The following is a 6052-nucleotide window of genomic DNA, read 5'->3' as shown; positions in this document are numbered from 1 at the left end:
AGCTTCCAGCGCCTGTCGCGTTCCGCGCGTCGGACGGCGGCGCCGCGTCGCCCCCTTTTCTCTCCGCCGAGCCGCTCGGCGGCCCGCCGCGCCCGGGGGACCCGCGGGGTGAAGCGCGGGGGGAAAGTTCTTGTGGCCCGCGACGCGCGGACTTGGCGTTCTGCGGCCGCGGAGCTCCAGGCCCCGGGGCAGATTTTCCGTCCCGATTCCCGAGTTTGGGGATGGGGAGACGCGGAGGGTCTGTGCTTGTGGAGCTCTACTGACTGAAATAGGCAGGGGTCGGAAGCACCCCAATACCGAGGGTGGATTACCTCTCCCTCGGACCCGACGCTGGGTCTTCAGGTAATGTGGATAAATAATAGAAAATATGCTGGAGTCACTTTCTTGTTTTTAAACAAACTATGTTACCTGTCTAATACTGTGTGTGGTCAATCCAAGACCAGATTTTGCTGAGAGGAATGTATCGTGTTGTAAACGGGCATAGACGTGCCGGGCCTCGTAGCAGGCCTGTCTGTAATCCCAGCACTCGGTCCGGAGGCTGAGGCAGGAGGACCGCTTTGCGTTCGAGGCCAACTGGGCTTACATAAGCGATTTGAAGGCCAGCCTACAAGCTAACTAGTGAGCCCTTGTTTCACAAGGGGGGCTGCGCAGGTCTAGAAGTAGATTCCCTGAATTTTCATCATCTATTTACTAGCTGTTTGATTTTTAAGCACTCTTCTTAGTCTCAACTTGTTTCTTTTTCCTTTTTCTTTCTTTTTTTTAAAAACGGTACCTGGGATCCAACCTGGGACCTTTCGCTTGCCAAGCGGGCACTTATGGCTCTAAACTATCTCCCGAGCCCCTTAATCCCAGTTTCCATGAGCTGGTTTCCTTATCAGTGAAATGAAATTATCAGTAGATCCTGTTTTGAGGAACTATTGTGATGATAAATGTAAAAACACTTCTGGCCTTTAGTTAGTACGCCATAAAAGATTAAAACTGCTGTCCCAGTGCCACCCTCACCCCACCCCACCCCCATTCTAGGGATTGGATCAAGGGCCTTCACACTGAGAGCTGCGTCCCTAACCCTGGATGCATATTTGTTTATTCTACGTTTTGAGACAGGGTCTCTGTACCATAGTTCAAGTTGGCCTCCCTCTCCTGCCTTGGTCTTACAAGGTGCCACATAAAATTGAGGAGCCAAGCATGGTGGCACGTCACTGTAATCCCCTCGCTTGGGAGGCTGATTCAGAAGGGTCTCTGAGTTCAAGGCCATTTTGCAATTAGTACATAGTGACACTGTCTCAAAAAAAAAAAAAAAAAACAAAACAAAACAATACCTATCATAATAATTGGATTCTTGATTCTTTGTGAAATTGTCATACTTATAAGGTGTTCTCTAAAATTCTGTTTGAAACGAGCAAGTCATTCTCCACACAGAGCCTCACAAGCGATTTTTGGAGGAGATTTAAGACTAAAGCTAGTTTAGTGTCGTGGTAGTTACTTTCTGGAGATTATGACCTGCATCTACAATGTAAATCTATAGAATTAAACTGCCTAAGTGTATAAAAAAAGAGCCTATAAAAAGGATTAGATTGGGCCTGGAAAGATGGCTCAGTGGAATAAGCGCTTCCCTGGCAAGCACAAGGGCCTGAGTTCAATCCCCTGTTCCACCAAAAACAAACAAACAACAACAACAAAAAAAGGATCAGATTAAAAAAGTACTATAACTTTGATAAAGTAAGATGGTAATACAATGAGAAAAACAGGGAATAGTCACACTAATATAAACTTGAAGACAAATGCCAAAAATACTTTGGGAAATTTTTATAAAGTTGTATCTTTTAATGTTGACTTTGGGGAAAGGAGTTTTCAAATAAATATTATATAGTGGATTTTATTTTTAAGATATTACCTATGTAATTACTTTTCTGAAACAGGGTCTTACACTGTATTTTAGACTGGTCTCGAATTCATTGTATAGCCCAGGTGTCACCCAGAGCCTGCTTCTCAGTGTCTCAAAGCTGCCTGGTTCAGGGCTGCTCACCTCTTCCTCTGGAGTTGAATTCCAGGTACTGTGCATCCTGAGCAGAGAACTGGACAAAACAATCAAAAAGCAATGGCCAAGTTTATTGGAGAAAGTAAAAGTGAGTTGAGGAGAAACTGGCTCTGCAGAGATAACGTGGGCCAAGTGAAAAAGGAAAAGGCAGATAGGCAAACACTGTGGAGAAGCAGGTTGGGCTGTCAGGAAGAGCCCGGTGGTGAGCTCTGCATGGCTGGCCTCTGCTTTTGTGCTGTTCACAGCTCAAGGAAACCCATAATAGCCTCTTAAGTGTGGATCCTGAGAGGCAGTGCTGGGGTCCTGTGCCCAGTGCAGGTGTCAGATCCAGCTCATCTGTTGAAAACCTGTTCAAGCTCGCAAGAGAAGTGCACGTGTGGGGATTGGGTAACTGTTGTACACACATTTTCCAGGACCTTTGTAATTAACAAGTCACGTACACTTCCCCAGTCTGCTTTGCCACCCCCTAATCTTCTATCTCATTTCCCCACTGAGAGACACAGATCTCCATAGTTCTGTGTGGGGTGCTGAGAGGAAGGAGCTGTTTTATAGTCTCTTCAAACTGGACAGGTAGGCCCTACCTTCTGGGGATTACATGCTCTCCTACTACTTTAGGGTAGTGTGGCTCACGAGCTAGGTTGAAGCATGAAACCTTCCAGAAACAAGACCATTTACCTTCATTATTGGTCCAAATATGAGGAGTAGGTCAGATTTCCATGTTTCCTGTAGTGGTACGGAGTCTTGCTTTTGGAAGAGAAATCTTAGGTCTCCAGAGACTCACCGGAGTAGATTTTTAATTTTTGGTGAGCTTGGTCTCTAAGTAGTAACTTGTCTGTGTCCACATAAGCCAGAGGCCTTATGCACCACTTTTTTGATTCTTCCTAGCAAGGGAGCAGCACATTGTGGGACAATGAGAAACTCATGGTTAAACATTTGGCCTTCAAAATGACACATCGGGGAGTAAGGACTCTCCACCGAGGGAATCCCCTCAGCTCTAACTATGGCTGTCTATCTAGAGGCAAGTTTTCCAGAGTAGGAAGACAAAACAAGCTGCTCCTATATCAATAAGGATGTGAATTGTTTCATGACACCACAATGTACCCAGATTCCTTGAAAGAGAGGGCATATCTGTGGCATTGCAGGGGCCCCTCCAGTCATTAGAGCAAGAAACAGGGTTCCGGCTGGCCTCGCACATCTCTGGGAGTGGGCACAGTCAAATCTCCAGTGCCACGGGTCTGACACATCACCTGCCTGACGTGTGGAGCAGGGCCCAGGTGGAGACATGGTGCTGTCCAGTGCTCAGTGCTGTTGCACTTGAAACAGTTTTCCCAGGTGTCTCTGGGTTTTTCCTTAGGTGACCTGAGTGGGTTTAAAGTATTAGCAAGTGCAGTAGCTATGTTTTGTCTCTCCTCTGGGCACCAGTTGTTGAACATAGAGAAAGCTGTGTCTGGCAGTTGGGCCATAGGTGTCTGTGGTCCGATCTGAAGTTTGGTAGATTATGCCTGATATCTGGGACTGACAGACCAAATCTTGTCTCATTGGTGTCTCTCCCTCCCTGAAAGATGAACCTATGTATGTACACTTATGAAGACTCAACATATATCTGTCTCCCTGGTAAGAACAGCTAGCCTATCAGACATCACTTCTAGTCCATTCTAAGTATTGTAAGTCTCAGTTTGTTTCTCTTGAAGGGGGGATAACCCCTGCAAGGTGGTTGCCTTTCCTTTTGAAAGCATGTTCATTTGCATAGCTGCTAGCCTCTTGTACATCTGTGTATGTCAGAGACCCTCATCTCTCTGAGAGATAGGTGGAGATTACAGGACAGGCTGTCCTCTTAGTTTTTGAGACTTTAAGACTCACAAAAGTCTGAGCATAAAAAATTGCATTTCACCTTTTATGTTCTAAGCAGAAACATTTTAACTACCACCTAGTTCATATTGCCCCAAACCATATTGCAATAGTAGATAAGGTGCTTCTGTTTTAGATTGTGAGGCTCAAACCTCTCTCATATCAGAATTTGGTCTAGAGGCAATGTTGGTGAAATCCTACATGGTTGTGAGGTGCAGTAGATTTCTTATCTGCTTGTCTTGGGGCCCGTAGAGGGAAGCCTACACTCTTTAAGGGTATGTGTCACACTGGAGGACACCCCCAGTTTTATACAAAGTGTCCCTCATGAAATCCTAACACAAGACTAGATTCACTTCTCTGTCCCAGCAGTGCCCATATTATTAAGCACAGAAGAGAGCCTAGAGGAGGTGTCTCTATATTTGGACTCATTAACTCATTCTGGAGAAGGGGCTGAAGCCACTTCTTGGCCTAACCTATGCTTAAACTCCCACGAAGGGGGGCACTTTCCCAAGCAAAGTTCCCTAAGCCACCTGGTTGAACACCTTCATGGTTTACCTTGTATTGTCTTGAGTCGCTTGACAGCTCAGCTGGAATTTTGAATCCCTTGATGACTCTACTTAGCCACAAGTAGTGTGGGAAAACATCTTTTACATTTACTGTTACTTTAATTAGATTTTAAAATCTTAAATGTTCTCTTCAGGCACTGGGCATAGGTCTTTAACTTAATATGGATTTAAACAGAAGCACAAGAGTCAGGGAAGCGCAAAAGCCTCAGGCAGGTTCTTGGACCAGAGGAGACTGCAGTGTTGCCTGTGCTTGCTTCTGGCCAATGCCTTGGGCATTTTGTTTTTGTTTTTGAGACAATTTCTTGGTGTATAGTTGAGGCTGGTCTTGAATTCAGAATGTAGCCAAGGCTGGTCTCAAATTTTCGATCCTCCTGCCTCAGTCTCCCAAGTACTGGGATTATAGGTATGTGAGCCACCACGCTCAGTTCCTTGGGCATTTAAAAATGAACAAGGGCGTCTATGCCAGTTAAAAGAATTCAAAAAGAAGTTCTTTACTTTTGTTCTTCAAAATTAGAGGCTTAGCTTAAAAGACCAGTTAGTAAAAAAGAAAAAGATGGAGACAGTTGACATGTCTAGTCACATGATTCCAGGCAGGCTCTAAACCTGCTTATTGGGACCACCTGAGCCAGGTGCACAGGGCACTTCCCCAGGCAGAGTTCTCTTTGGTGATAGTCCTAGCATACCACCATTTAATCCCAACATCACATAAATGGGGAAAGAAGCACCCAGGATGGGATTCCTTTAATCCTAGCATTAAAATCCAAAACATAAACCAAGAAAAGAAGCCATTTATAAAACTGGGGTAAGCAGAGACCAGGTTAATTTTTTAAAAAATGATAGTAAACAAATGCAACACAAACCAAGAAAGAGCCAGTTACAAACCAGGGTATGAGAAGACCAGGCTAATTTAGCAAAGTACACATGAAAAGGCAGGCAAGGCATACCTGCAGAGTGAAACTAGCGGCTACAAAGAAAAAAAAGCCTACTTCCCTTCTCCCATTCCCTATGGCTAGAAAAGCAAAGGACATATCAATAAAATTATTGCAAAAAAAGATTAAAATAAAATGTTATTAAAAATTTTTAAAAAAGCATGGGACAGCTCCCTGTGTACCTTGAAAATAGTCCCTTGTGTTCCCAGCCTAGGGGGTAAAGTGTGGGAGAGAAGAAGAGAAACCTTGAGGAGGGAAACAAAAACAATCTTTGGTGGTGGAGGCTGAGGCAGGAGGATCATTGCAAGTTCAAGACCAGTCTGGGCTACATAGTGAGCTCAAGGCCAGTCTAAACTGCATAGCAAGTCTCTTGTCTCAAAACAAAACAAGCAAAAGGAAAAAACACTAATCATAAAGTAGGAAGACTGAAGTTTATCTTCTGGACAAAATGCAGTGAAGACCTGTCACGGTAAATCTATAACATAATTTGTAGGATTATTTGAATTCAAAGCCGTTGGTGTCTTGAATAGCAACAAGGCTAACTGGGGAGTGGCCTTGTTAAAGAAATGCCTTTGACATTGTGCAGCTAGCTTTTACTAAAGCATATTTGACAGAATTGTTGCCAGTGTTCAAAATGGAGAATGTATTTTCTCTTTTTTTTTTTTTTTTTT

At 44.3% G+C, this 6052-nt stretch overlaps 1 protein-coding gene across 1 annotated transcript in view; it reads left to right on the top strand.

Annotated features, from left to right (window-relative positions):
• Cul5 (cullin 5) overlaps positions 1 to 6052 on the top strand; it is a 107613-nt gene that overhangs the window by 876 nt on the left and 100685 nt on the right. The window lies entirely within an intron of this gene.

This window comes from Octodon degus, unplaced genomic scaffold (genome assembly GCF_000260255.1).
Source record: "Octodon degus isolate 3935 unplaced genomic scaffold, OctDeg1.0 scaffold00012, whole genome shotgun sequence".
Classification (NCBI taxonomy): domain Eukaryota; kingdom Metazoa; phylum Chordata; class Mammalia; order Rodentia; family Octodontidae; genus Octodon; species Octodon degus.
The sequence above is the reverse complement of the archived record's forward strand: the minus strand, read 5'-3'. Positions and strand labels throughout refer to the sequence as shown.